Source organism: Triticum urartu, chromosome 5A (assembly GCF_056163025.1).
Source record: "Triticum urartu cultivar PI428250 chromosome 5A, HENAU_Tu73, whole genome shotgun sequence".
Classification (NCBI taxonomy): Eukaryota; Viridiplantae; Streptophyta; class Magnoliopsida; order Poales; family Poaceae; genus Triticum; species Triticum urartu.
In genome coordinates, this window is record NC_141877.1 from 34,673,695 (window position 1) to 34,688,625 (window position 14,931).

Below are 14,931 nucleotides of genomic sequence, written 5' to 3' on the forward strand. Positions count from 1 at the left end.
ATCTATCCCTGCAAGCTAAAATAGCGGCAGAAGATTCCATATCAAAAAGATAACCCTCAGGGATAACAGGCATATTTTCATCATCACTATGATCATCATATTCAGATTCAATAATTTTTTTTCTCTAGCCCTAGCAATTTGTTCATCAAGAAAGTCACCAAGGGGCATAGTAGTATCAGGCATAGAAGTAGTTTCATCATAAGTATCATGCATAGCAGAAGTGGCATCATCAATAACATGCGACGTATCAGAACGAATAGCAGAAGCAGGTTTAGGTGTCGCTAGCCTACTCATAACATAAGGTGAATCAAGTGCAGAGCTAGATGGCAGTTCCTTACCTCCCCTCGTAGTTGAGGGATAAATTGTTGTCTTAGCGTCTTTCAAGTTCTTCATAGTTTCCAGCAGATATAAATCCCAAGTGACTCAAAGAATAGAGCTATGCTCCCCGACAACGGCGCCAGAAATTGGTCTTGATAACCCACAAGTATAGGGGATCGCAAAAGCTTTCGAGGGTAGAGTATTCAACCCAAATTTATTGATTCGACACAAGGGGAGCCAAAGAATATTCTCAAGTATTAGCAGCTGAGTAGTCAATTCAACCACACCTGGAAACTTAGTATCTGCAGCAAAGTGTTTAGTAGCAAAGTAATATGATACTGGTGGTAGCAGAAACAAAAGTAAAGACAACAAAAGTAATGTTTTTGGTATTTGTAGTGATTGTAACAGTAGCAGCGGGAAAGTAAATAAGCGAGAACCAGTATATGGAAAACTCGTAGGCACCGGATCAGTGATGGATAATTATGCCGGATGCGGTTCATCATGTAACAGTCATAACATAGGGTGACACAGAACTAGCTCCAATTCATCAATGTAATGTAGGCATGTATTCCGTATATAGTCATACGTGCTTATGGAAAAGAACTTGCATGACATCTTTTGTCCTACCCTCCCATGGCAGCGGGGTCCTATTGGAAACTAAGGGATATTAAGGCCTCCGTTTAATAGAGAACCGGAACAAAGCATTAGCACATAGTGAATACATGAACTCCTCAAACTAAGGTCATCACCGGGAGTGGTCCCGATTATTGTCACTTCGGGGTTGCCGGATCATAACACATAGTAGGTGACTATAGACCTGCAAGATAGGATCAAGAACTCACATATATTCATGAAAACATAATAGGTTCAGATCTGAAATCATGGCACTCGGGCCCTAGTGACAAGCATTAAGCATAGCAAAGTCATAGCAACATCAATCTCAGAACATAATGGATACTAGGGATCAAACCCTAACAAAACTAACTCGATTACATGATAAATCTCATCCAACCCATCACCGTCCAGCAAGCCTATGATAGAATTACTCACGCACGGCGGTGAGCATTATGAAATTGGTGATGGAGGATGGTTGATGATGACGACGGCGATGAATCCCCCTCTCCGGAGCCCCGAACGGACTCCAGATCAGCCCTCCCGAGAGGTTTTAGGGCTTGGCGGCGGCTCCGTATCGTAAAACGCGATGATTTATTCTCTCTTATTTTTTTCTCTCCAAAAGCAAATATATAGAGTTGGAGTTGGCGTCGGAGGGCATCCAGGGGGGCCACGAGGTAGGGGCGCGCCCTAGAGGGGGGGCACCCTCGTGGACAGGGTGTGGGCCCCCTGGTCTTCATCTTTGGCGACGATTTTTTATTATTTTTTCTAAGATGTTCCGTGGAGTTTCAGGTCATTCTGAGAATATTTGTTTTCTGCACATAAAACAACACCATGGCAATTCTGCTGAAAACAGCGTCAGTCCGGGTTAGTTCCATTCAAATCATACAAGTTACAGTCCAAAACAAGGGCAAAAGTGTTTGGAAAAGTAGATACGACGGAGACATATCAGTGCCTCCTTATTACGTGCAAAATAATTATTCCTCCACCTGGCAGCGGGGACCCACCGGACGGGCCACCGTATTTCACGAAAAAACGTTTGCCCCTGACTGCTGGGACCCACCAGCTACATCTTCGCACGCAAGAAAGTGCGTCCGAGCAAAAAAAACAATTCGCCCCCCTGACTGATGGGACCCACCAGCTACATCTTCGCAGGCAAGGAAGTGCCTGACAGTCAGGACCCACCTGGTCGAAGCGTACGTAGCATTGTCATTCTAGTCGCGAACGTGTACGTACATATATACTGGTGGATGTAGAGGCGCGCACGTGTTGTAGTAGAGGCGCGTATGTGTCGTAGTAGAGGCGCGCACGTAGCATGTACACGTACGTACAGCGGCCAGGGTGCAAGAAAGAAAATACGGCCACGTATGTGTACATACGGGCGGGGTCTCGAACGCCTACTCGCGCATACGTACGGCTAGGGCTCTTGTACATGGCTGGGTCGGTACGGAGAAATGGCGTCGTCGTCATGTTCATGGGGAGGCAATGGAATGCATCGTGTTCATGGGGAGGCAACGGAATGCGTCGTGTTCATCGGGAGGCAACGGAACGTGTGGGAGCCAACCGGCTGGGTCAGAACAGAATGCGTGGTCGTGTTCATCGGGAGGGCTTGGACGGAACAGGCGATGGAAACGAGGCCTGGCGTACTGCACAACGGAGGAAACGGACCTCCTACGTTCGTAACGGGGTCCTGTTGATCGGGAGGGGTCTGGGGTACCGCAAAACGGAGGAAACGGACCTCCTACGGTCGAAACGGGGGTCCTGTTGATCGGGAGGGGTGTGGCGTACCGCAAAATGGACGAAACGGACCTCCTACAGTCGAAATGGGGGTCCTGTTGATCGGGAGGGGTGTGGCGTACCGCAAAACGGACGAAACGGACCTCCTACGGTCGAAACGGGGGTCCTGTTCATCGGGAGGGTTGTGACGTACCGCAAAACGAGACTCCACGGGATACTGTTCATCTCCACCGTCGACCTCCTCCAGCCTCCACGGGCTCTTGTTCATCCAGCCTCCACCGCGCGCTACTTCACAGGCTACTGTTCAACCACCCCTCCACCGTCTACTATTCATCCAGCCCTCCACACCACGGGGTCCTGTTCAACCACCCCTCCACGGGCACCCCTCCACCGTCTACTGTTCATCCAGCCCTCCACCACACCACGGGGTCCTGTTCATCCAGAGGCAATGCCACCGCTCACTGTTCATCCAACCCCCCCCCCCCCCCCCCCGCAACGCTCATTGTTCATCCCAGAGGCAGCATCGATCGGCTTCAGTTAGCAGCAGTAGCGAAGGAATCGCTCGATCGGGTTTAGTTAACAGCCATCGGTCGATCGCTCGGGTTCAGTAACGCGTAGCCTGCAGTGCAATCGCTCGGGTTCAGTTAGAGCCCAACGCCTCGCTCGGGTTCAGTTAGAGCCAACGCCTCGCACACACGCGCGTACGTGTATGAGAGAAACGCGCATCGCTCGGCCCCGACCTCCCACCGTAACCGGGAACTCCCCGAAATTTTCCTCCCCCTCGCTTCTACCATGGTTTTTTCCGTCATGGACGGCCCAAAGAATGTCATGCAGCTGCGTCTCCGGCCCGCCCAGGACGAAAAGCCCATTTTCGGTCATGATTTTTTGTCATAGAAGTAGGAGCCCACCACATCTATGATGATACCGGGTTTTGTCACAATTATCGTCATAGAAGTGTCATATGTATGACAGGAAAAAAATTCGTTCGGCCCAAAATGTCATGGATGTGTCTTTTTTTTGTAGTGTTAGGTTGCGATGTAGAAGTTCAAGTGGAGCATCATGAAGAAATCAAATGCTTGAAGCTTGCCGTCCATTATGGTAACAATGGATTTATGAAGATGTGTCGAAGAGTGTCTCGCCCATAGTGGAGTATGGGGAGCAATCAACTAGTCTTCATCGAGCCAACACAATCAAGAAAGGTGGTCCAACTTGAGGAAGTCAAGATCGTCATCATCTAGCACAAGTGGACCATGTGCAAGACAAAGGTTTTCCCTTGATAGGTTTTCTATTTTACCGGTCTCATAGTGGTAGTTGGGAGACCAGGTTATAGGATCGATTGTTGTACTATCAAGGGGGGCTCTCGATGAGTAGCTTGATCGTATCGTTCATAGAGAGCTCAAACCATTGCATCCTTACATCATATTTCTTGGTTATTGTTTGGTTCTCTTTGAGAGTTTTGGAGCTTATGGTCATTGATACGTCTCCAACGTATCTATAATTTTTGATTGCTCCATGCTATTATATTATCTATTTTGGATGTTAATGGGATTTATTTTACACTTTCATATCATTTTTGGGACTAACCTACTAATCGGAGGCCAAGCCCAAATTGCTGTTTTTTTGCCTATTTTAGGGTTTCGAAGAAAAGGAATATCAAACAGAGTCCAAACAGAATGAAACCTTCGGGGACGTGATTTTCTCAACAAACGTGATCCACGAGACTTGGAGTGGCCGTCAAGAAACAAGGGAGGAAGGCACGAGGCAGGGGGCGCGCCTACCCCCCTGGGCGCGCCCTCCACCCTCGTGGGCCCTCCGTTGCTCCACCGACGTACTTCTTCCTCCTATATATATCCACATACCCCCCAAACATCCAGGAGCACCACGAAAACCTAATTCGACTGCCGCAACCTTCTATACTCGAGAGATCCCATCTCGGGGCCTTTTCCGGACCTCCGCCGGAGGGAGCATTGATCACAGAGGGCCTCTACATCAACTCCATGGCCTCTCCGGTGATGTGTGAGTAGTTTACTTCAGACCTACGGGTCCATAGTTATTAGCTAGATGGCTTCTTCTCTCTCTTTGGATCTCAATACAAAGTTCTCCTCGATTCTCTTGGAGATCTATTAGATGTAATCTTCTTTTGCGGTGTGTTTGTCGAGATCCGATGAATTGTGGGTTTATGATCCAGATTATCTATGAACAATATTTGATTATCCTCTGAATTCTTTTATGTATGATTAGTTTATCTTTGCAAGTCTCTTCGAATTATTAGTTTGGTTTGGCCTACTAGATTGATCTTTCTTGCAATGGGAGAAGTGCTTAGCTTTGGGTTCAATCTTGCAGTGTTCGATCCCAGTGACAGAAAGGGAACCGATACGTATTGTATTGTTGCCATTGAGGATAAAAAGATGGGGTTTATATCATATTGCATGAGTTTATCCCTCTACATCATGTCATCTTCCTTAAAGCATTACTCTGTTCTTATGAACTTAATACTCTAGATGCATGCTGGATAGCGGTTGATGTGTGGAGTAATAGTAGTAGATGCAGAATCGTTTCGGTCTACTTGTCTCGGACGTGATGCCTATATACATGATCATACCTAGATATTCTCATAACTATGCTCAATTCTATCAATTGCTCGACAGTAATTCGTTTACCCACCGTAATACTTATGCTCTTGAGAGAAGCCACTAGTGAAACCTATGGCCCCGGGTCTATCTTTCATCATATTAATCTTCCAACACTTAGTTATTTCCTTTGCCATTTATTTTACTTTGCATCTTTATCATAAAAATACCAAAAATATTATCTTATCATATCTATCAGATCTCACTCTCGTAAGTGACCGAGAAGGGCTTGACAACCCCTTTATCCCGTTGGTTGCGAGGTTCTTATTTGTTTGTGTAGGTAGGTGGGACTTGAGCGTGATCTCCTACTGGATTGATACCTTGGTTTTAAAAAACTGAGGGAAATACTTACGCTACGTTGCTGCATCACCCTTTCCTCTTCAAGGGAAAACCAACGCAGTGCTCAAGAGGTAGCAGTCATCTTGATGACAAGCTCGAGTTCATCAAAAACGGAGTTCACTCGCATCTTCTATGATGTTTTCGACGTTGGAGGTTATGTCGGTTCTTCTCTGTTGGAGGTTTCACTCCTCTATCTGTTAGGCATACCTCCCCTGCCTCTTCTTACTATATCCAGTCACTGTTTTGATGCTACTCGCCGTCTTGTTTCCAACAAGCTTGAGCTTGCTCGATTCAGAGCTCATTTGCAGAAGTTATGGCAGTTCTGGTTTTCCTTGGAGTATACTTGTTTTCATGGAAGTGGCATATGTTTGGTGCCAGTGGTAGTACGCGGGGCCAGAGCGGCAGTACCGCGTATCGCCACAAGCAGTAGTACCGCTGTCTCACAACAGTAGTACCGCCCATGGCCATAAGCGGTAGTACGGCTCTGGTTCCGCGTTGGTACCGCCTCGACTCGAGACGTGGTTTTCTCATGTCGGGTTCAGCGGCAGTAGTAGCGGCAGTAGGAGCAGTTGTGCCGCTCATGTGTGGTAGTACCGCTGGGCCAAGCGGCAGTACCGCCGCTGCCAACGGTATAACTGCTCGCCCCAGCGGTAGTGCCGCTCATACGGCTCTGTCTCGCCCTCTACTTTGCTCCGCTCTTTGTGTTCTACCGCCCGGGCGGTAGTACCGCTCCCCTGAGCGGTAGTACCGCTCGTGCGTGGACTGAGCACATAACGGTTGGATTCGGGAGCTCCTATAAAAGGGGGTCTTCTTCCCCATTGAGCCTTATCTCTTGAGCTTGTGTTCTTCCCCCATTGTTGACCTTCTTCGAGCTTGCTAACTCTCAATCCCTCCATGGATTCTTGCTAGTTTTTGAGGGAAAAGAGAGAGATCTAGATCCACATTTCCACCAATCACTTTCTCCTCTATGTGAGGGGAACCCCTTGGATCTATATCTTGGAGTTCTTGGTGTTCTCCTTCTTATTCTTCCTCTCACTTTCCTCCCTAGCATTAGTTGCTTCAGTGGGATTTGAGAGAGAAGGACTTGGGCACTCCGTGTGCCCTTGCCGTTGCATTTGGTGCATCGGTTTGAGTTCTCCACGGTGATACGTGGTAGTTACAAGTTGAGAAGCTTATTACTCTTGGGTGCTAGGTGCCCTTGAGCTTGTTCCTCTTGGGTTCTTGGGCGCCCTAGACGGTTGGTGGTGTTCGGAGCTCAATCATTGTGGTGTAAAAGCTCCGGGCAAGCGTCGGGGTCTCCAATTAGGTTGTGGAGATCGCCCCGAGCAATTTGATGGGTACTGGTGACCGCCCCCAAGGGTTGCCAAAGTGTACGGGTTCGGTGACCGCCCCCAAGGGTTGCCATTCGTACGGGTTCGGTGACCGCCCTCAAGGGTCCCTTAGTGGAATCACGGCATCTTGCATTGTGCGAGGGCGTGAGGAGATTACGGTGGCCCTAGTGGCTTCTTGGGGGGCATTGTGCCTCCACATCGCTCCAAATAGAGATTAGCATCCGCAAGGGTGTGAACTTCGGGATACATCGTCGTCTCCGCGTGCCTCGGTTATCTCTTACCCGAGCCCTTTACTTATGCACTTTAATTTGTGATAGCCATATTGTTTCTTGTCATATATCTTGCTATCACTTTGTTGTTTATCTTGCTTAGCATAAGTTGTTGGTGCACATAGGTGAGCCTAGTTGTTGTAGGTTTTGTGCTTGACAAATTAACCGCTAGGTTTATTCCGCATTTGTTCAAGCCTAAACCGTAACTATTTTAAAGCGCCTATTCACCCCCCCCCCCCTCTAGGCGACATCCACATTCTTTCACCCTTCATACCGGATGATGCACTTTCGGTTCCTCAAACATCAACTGTAATAGGGTGATCATAACGGCAACTCACATGTACATCGGAATCGTATAACAGGGGATTAGATAGCTCAAGGCTGAGATTTGCCCCACTTGAGGCAAAGAGGGTGATGTGTTGTAGGATGATGGACGACCAAGAGGGTGATGTGTTGTAGAGTGGTGTGGTTCTTTTACCCCACATTCGCAAATGGTAAGCATCCTTTGTAAGCAAACATATAATCCACAAAGCGCTACAAAGCACATACATCTTGGTCCACCTACATATGTGTGAGCACTAAGAAAGCAAGTGTGATCACTAAGAAAGCAAATCAAAACAAATATCAATTGCATAATAGTGAAGGGATATTTACCATATAACACATGCTTGGTCAAATTTATATTAGAGGTGTGTTGTGCAAATACCTAACAAATTAAGGCAATCTTGATATGACAGCCTCATGAAAGAGCTGATGTCAATCCTTGCCTTAATTCTGGTTGTTCTTGTAACAAAATGGGACTAAAGTTCATAAGTAAGATTTCTTGGCTTAGAGTAGCATGCTGATGGGACAGTGAATATATCCATGTAACAACTTGACATGTCCGGGTATAATTAATACTCATAATGTGTTAGATCAAAGTGAATATTTGACACACAAATGGATGAATTTTAACTATAAATACATAAATATATAAAAGATTCAACACTACAAGTATCTCTTCAGATAACTTACGCAGCAAAAGTGATATGGGAGTATGGGACTGCAGGTGTATCTATAGTACACATGACATGCACAAAAAGTGGAAACCTAGGCCGCAGTTTAGTTCTATTTGTAGAAGGGGACAACAATGCAATGCTAGTAGTTCAAGCTGCTTGACCTCCCTTCTTGCACTCTCAGCTCTCACTCTGGCAAGGGTAGCTTCACCTTCTGCATGTTGCTTGCTTATCTTAGCACTTTCCAGCATAACCTCCAATTCTCTCAACCAAGATGTTAGTTCACCCAATTTATGCAAGTCTATCAATGCTTGCCTCTTAACAACTCAAAAGAGGTAGAAAAATCTTAATGCGAGTAGGAGTAAGAAATTATATTCCCTTGACAATAATATCATTCTTCCTCACAAGTTTCAAGCAAAAGTCATTTTGAATTTGGCAAAGGTACTAGTTGTATAGTTGTGTTTATGATCATAGGGAATATAGTACTCTAAATAATGGTTGGTACTTGGTAACGATGAGTTATAAAAGAAATTTTCTTTGGCAAACTGATGATGGACACATCCACAAATATGCAATGTTGCTACAAGAGGGCTTGTGCAGTTATGTTTATAATCTATAGCTAACGATAAGTTATAAAATAAGTTTTCTGTGGTAAACATGCGACACCCTTCTTTTAGTTGTTTCTGAACTGGTCAATTCGGGTTGCTATGACTAGTTCTTCCACGAGCAACCAACATCCCTCAATAACTTTAGTCCTACTTGCACACTGGTGGTGGTATGAGTTGCTAGCATGCTAGATTATATATTTTCGGTCATAGAAATTGTGTGATCCAAATAAGACGGGCAACGTATAACAAAGTTACGACTTAGGCATACATAGTCTGAGACTTTTTATCTATAATTCAAAAGAAAAATGATGATTTATCATTTGTTTCCACTCAATCAAAAAATTATTTATGGGGAGATAAGTGCACCCATATTAAGCAACTATCAATTAGTTATTGGCTGACATTGAGTGCAAAGCATAAATCAGACAAAAACAAAAAGAAAACCAAGCAGCCATGATGTTCCTTGTGTGTGTGTGCGGGCACACGCGCATAAGGATCGCTATTGAAAAGAACATATCCCATAAGTTGAAGAGGAACGAAAGAAGGATCATGTATGTGAGTTCCTATGTATAGAGTTGCCTCAAGTCACATGTTTATACTTTCCAGCGCACTAATTTTAAGTTTTTTCGGTTGCATTGCTGAACATCTCGGGTACAGAGGTGAGGTTGATTCAATGTTTCAGGAACCTGTTACATTCTCTTTGCTAAAACTTTCATTGTTTGTGCTTAGAAGTTTATGCACTTTATAAAGTGTATTAGTTAGGGGAGGTTAATGCTAAGCAGGGCAAGGTGCTCTTTTGTCGCCCTTCAATGAAGTATCCATTACTATTAGCAGATGGAAATGATCATGTTGGTGTGTTCTTACAAAGCATGAAGGTTCGAAGCAAAACATCTAATCATGAAGGCCAACAACAAGAAGAACAGGTCAAGAACTGGACACACAAAGGATTATGTGATGAAGAGAATGACGCCAAAGCATGATGGTTGGGAAGCAAACCATCCAAGCATGACGGCCAAGAGAAAACCATCTAGAGTGCTGACAAGCAACAAGCTACTCCACCAACGTTTTCTCCTTATCTACATTCATAAACCATGTAGCTAGATAGTGTACTATCTTAAACCAGTGCTCACCTATTATACTTTTTCATAGACAAATTAAGCTACAAATTTGAGAAATGATTGGCTCATACACGGGCGTAGCGTGCTGCCGCGCCTTTGCCTGCTAGTCTAACACAAGGGGTCAACTTCCTATATACCGCTATGCATCATAAGATAATATTTTGATATTTTGCTCATGGAATAGCACGGTACAACACACCGATAAGATGCATCATAACACGAACCCCTGAGATTCAATCTCATGATGCTTGTTGTCATGTGTTGCTCATGGAATAGCATGGTACAACACTAGAACGCATAACGCCTTAATTTGAAAACCAGAGATTTCCACCCTATAATATGCTCCACTTTGTCTATGTAAGACGGGAATGAAGGAAATATGCCCTAGAGGCAATAATAAAGTTATTATTTATTTCCTTATATCATGATAAATGTTTATTATTCATGCTAGAATTGTATTAACCGGAAACATAATACATGTGTGAATACATAGACAAACAGAATGTCACTAGTATGCCTCTACTTGACTAGCTTGTTGATCAAAGATGGTTAAGTTTCCTAACCATTGACATGGGTTGTCATTTGATTAACGGGATCACACCATTAGGAGAATGATGTGATTGACTTGACCCATTCCGTTAGCTTAGCACCCGATCGTTTAGTATGTTGCTATTGCTTTCTTCATGACTTATACATGTTCCTATGACTATGAGATTATGCAACTCCCATTTACCGGAGGAACACTTTGTGTGCTACCAAACGTCACAACGTAACTGGGTGATTATAAAGGTGCTCTACAGGTGTCTCTGAAGGTACTTGTTGGGTTGGCGTATTTCGAGATTAGGATTTGTCACTCCGATTGTCAGAGAGGTATCTCTGGGCCCTCTCGGTAATGCACATCACTTAAGCCTTGAAATCATTGCAACTAATGAGTTAGTTGCAGGATGATGTATTACAGAACGAGTAAAGAGACTTGCCGGTACCGAGATTGAACTAGGTATTGAGATACCGACGATCGAATCTCGGGCAAGTAACATACCGATGATAAAGGGAACAACGTATGTTGTTATTCGGTTTGACCGATAAAGATCTTCGTAGAATATGTGGGAGCCAATATGAGCATCCAGGTTCCGCTATTTGTTATTGACCAGAGACGTGTCTCGGTCATGTCTACATAGTTCTCGAACCCGTAGGGTCCGCACGCTTAACGTTTTGATGACAGTTATATTATGAGTTTATATGTTTTGATGTACCGAAGGTTGTTTGGAGTCTCGGATGTGATCACGGACATGACGAGGAGTCTCGAAATGGTCGAGACATGAAGATTGATATATTGGAAGCCTATGTTTGGATATCGGAAGTGATCCGGGTGAAATCGGGATTTTACCGGAGTACCGGGAGGTTACCGGAACCCCCCGGGACTTAATGGGCCTTAGTGGGCCTTGGTGGAAAGAGAGGAGAGGCGGCCAGGGAATGGGCCGCGCCCCCTCCCCCTAGTCCGAATAGGACAAGGAGAGGGGGGCGGCGCCCCCTTCCTTCTTCTCTTCCACCTCTTTCCCCTCTCTCTTCTAGTCCAACAAGGAAAAGGGGGGAGTCCTACTCCCGGTAGGAGTAGGACTCCTCCTGGCGCGCCCCTCTCTAGGCCGGCCGCACCCCCCTTGCTCCTTTATATACGGGGGGTAGGGGGCACCCCAGAGACACAACAATTGATCGTTTGATCTTTTAGCCGTGTGCGGTGCCCCCTCCACCATAGTCCACCTCGATAATACTGTAGCGGTGCTTAAGCGAAGCCCTGCGTCGGTAGAACATCATCATCGTCACCACGCCGTCGTGCTGACGAAACTCTCCCTCAACACTCGGCTGGATCAGAGTTCGAGGGACGTCATCGGGTTGAACGTGTGCTGAACTCGGAGGTGCTGTACGTTCGGTACTTGATCGGTCGGATCGTGAAGACGTACGACTACATCAACCGCGTTGTGCCAACGCTTCCGCTTTCGGTCTACGAGGGTACATGGACAACACTCTCCCCTCTCGTTGCTATGCATCACCATGATCTTGCATGTGTGTAGGATTTTTTTTTGAAATTACTACGTTCCCCAATAGTGGCATTCGAGCCTGGTTTTATGCGTAGATGTCATATGCACGAGTAGAACACAAGTGAGTTGTGGGCGATATAAGTCATACTGCTTACCAGCATGTCATACTTTGGTTCGGCGGTATTGTTGGATGAAGCGGCCCAGACCGACATTACGCGTACGCTTACGCGAGACTGGTTCTACCGACGTGCTTTGCACACAGGTGGCTGGCGGGTGTCAGTTTCTCCAACTTTAGTTGAACTGAGTGTGGCTACGCCCGGTCCTTGAGAAGGTTAAAACAGCACCAACTTGATAAACTATCGTTGTGGTTTTGATGCGTAGGTAAGAACAGTTCTTGCTAAGCTCGTAGCAGCCACGTAAATTTTGCAACAACAAAGTAGAGGACGTCTAACTTGTTTTTGCAGGGCATGTTGTGATGTGATATGGTCAAGACATGATGCTAAATTTTATTGTATGAGATGATCATGTTTTGTAGCCGAGTTATCGGCAACTGGCAGGAGCCATATGGTTGTCGCTTTATTGTATGCAATGCAATCGCCCATTAATGCTTTACTTTATCACTAAGCGGTAGCGATAGTCGTGGAAGCATAAGATTGGCGAGACGAAACGATGCTACGATGGAGATCAAGGTGTCGCGCCGGTGACGAATCATGACGGTGCTTCGGAGATGGAGATCACAAGCACAAGATGATGATGGCCATATCATATCACTTATATTGATTGCATGTGATGTTTATCTTTTATGCATCTTATCTTGCTTTGATTGACGGTAGCATTATAAGATGATCCCTCACTAAATTATCAAAGTATAAGTGTTCTCCCTGAGTATGCACCGTTGCGAAAGTTCTTCGTGCTGAGACACCACGTGATGATCGGGTGTGATAGGCTCTACGTTCAAATACAACGGGTGCAAAACAGTTGCACACGCGGAATACTCAGGTTAAACTTGACGAGCCTAGCATATAACAGATATGGCCTCGGAACACGGAGACCGAAAGGTCGAGCGTGAATCATATAGTAGATATGATCAACGTAGTGATGTTCACCGTTGAAACTACTCCATCTCACGTGATGATCAGACATGTTTTAGTTGATATGGATCACGTGATCACTTAGAGGATTAGAGGGATGTCTATCTAAGTGGGAGTTCTTAAATAATATGATTAATTGAACTTAAATTTATCATGAACTTAGTACCTGATAGTATCTTGCTTGTCTATGTTGATTGTAGATAGATGGCCCGTGTTGTTGTTCCGTTGAATTTTAATGCGTTCCTTGAGAAAGCAAAGTTGAAAGATGATGGTAGCAATTACACGGACTGGGTCCGTAACTTGAGGATTATCCTCATTGCTGCTCAGAAGAATTACGTCCTGGAAGCACCGCTAGGTGTACCACCTGCACCAGCAACTGCAGACATTGTGAATGCCTGGCAGACACGTGTTGATGACTACTCGATAGTTCAGTGTGCCATGCTTTACGGCTTAGAACCAGGACTTCAACGACGTTTGAACGTCATGGAGCATATGGGATGTTCCAGGAGTTGAAGTTAATATTTCAAAAGAATGCCCGGATTGAGAGATATGAAGTCTCCAATAAGTTCTACAGTTGCGAGATGGAAGAGAATAGTTTTGTCAGTGAGCATATACTCAAGATGTCTGGGTACTGCAATCACTTGATTCAACTGGGAGTTAATCTTCCGGATGATAGCGTCATTGACAGAATTCTCCAATCACTGCCACCAAGCTACAAGAGCTTCGTGATGAACTATAATATGCAAGGGATGGATAAGACAATTCCCGAGCTCTTCGCAGTGCTAAAGGCAGCGGAGGTAGAAATCAAGAAGGAGCATCAAGTGTTGATGGTCAATAAGACCACCAGTTTCAAGAAAAAGGGCAAAGGAAAGAAGAAGGGGAACTTCAAGAAGAACATCAAGCAAGTTGCTGCTCAGGAGAAGAAACCCAAGTCTAGACCTAAGCCTGAGACTGAGTGCTTCTACTGCAAGCAGACTGGTCACTGGAAGCGGAACTGCCCCAAGTATTTGGCGGATAAGAAGGATGGCAAAGTGAACAAAGGTATATGTGATATACATGTTATTGATGTGTACCTTACTAATGCTCGCAGTAGCACCTGGGTATTTGATACTGGTTCTGTTGCTAATATTTGCAACTCGAAACATGGGCTACGGATTAAGCGAAGATTGGCTAAGGACGAGGTGACGATGCGCGTGGGAAATGGTTCCAAAGTCGATGTGATCGCAGTCGGCACGCTACCTCTACATCTACCTTCGGGATTAGTATTAGACCTAAATAATTGTTATTTGGTGCCAGCGTTGAGCATGAACATTATATTTGGATCTTGTTTGATGCGAGACGGTTATTCATTTAAATCAGAGAATAATGGTTGTTCTATTTATATGAGTAATATCTTTTATGGTCATGCACCCTTGAAGAGTGGTCTATTTTTGCTAAATCTTGATAGTGGTGATACACATATTCATAATATTGAAGGCAAAAGATGCAGAGTTGATAATGATAGTGCAACTTATTTGTGGCACTGCTGTTTAGGTCATATCGGAGTAAAGCGCATGAAGAAACTCCATACTGATGGACTTTTGGAACCACTTGATTATGAATCACTTGGTACTTGCGAACCGTGCCTCATGGGCAAGATGACTAAAACGTCGTTCTCCGGAACTATGGAGAGAGCAACAGATTTGTTGGAGATCATACATACAGATGTATGTGGTCCGATGAATGTTGAGGCTCGTGGCGGATATCGTAATTTTCTCACCTTCACAGATGATTTAAGCAGATATGGGTATATCTACTTAATGAAACATAAGTCTAAAACATCTGAAAAGTTCAAAGAATTTCAGAGT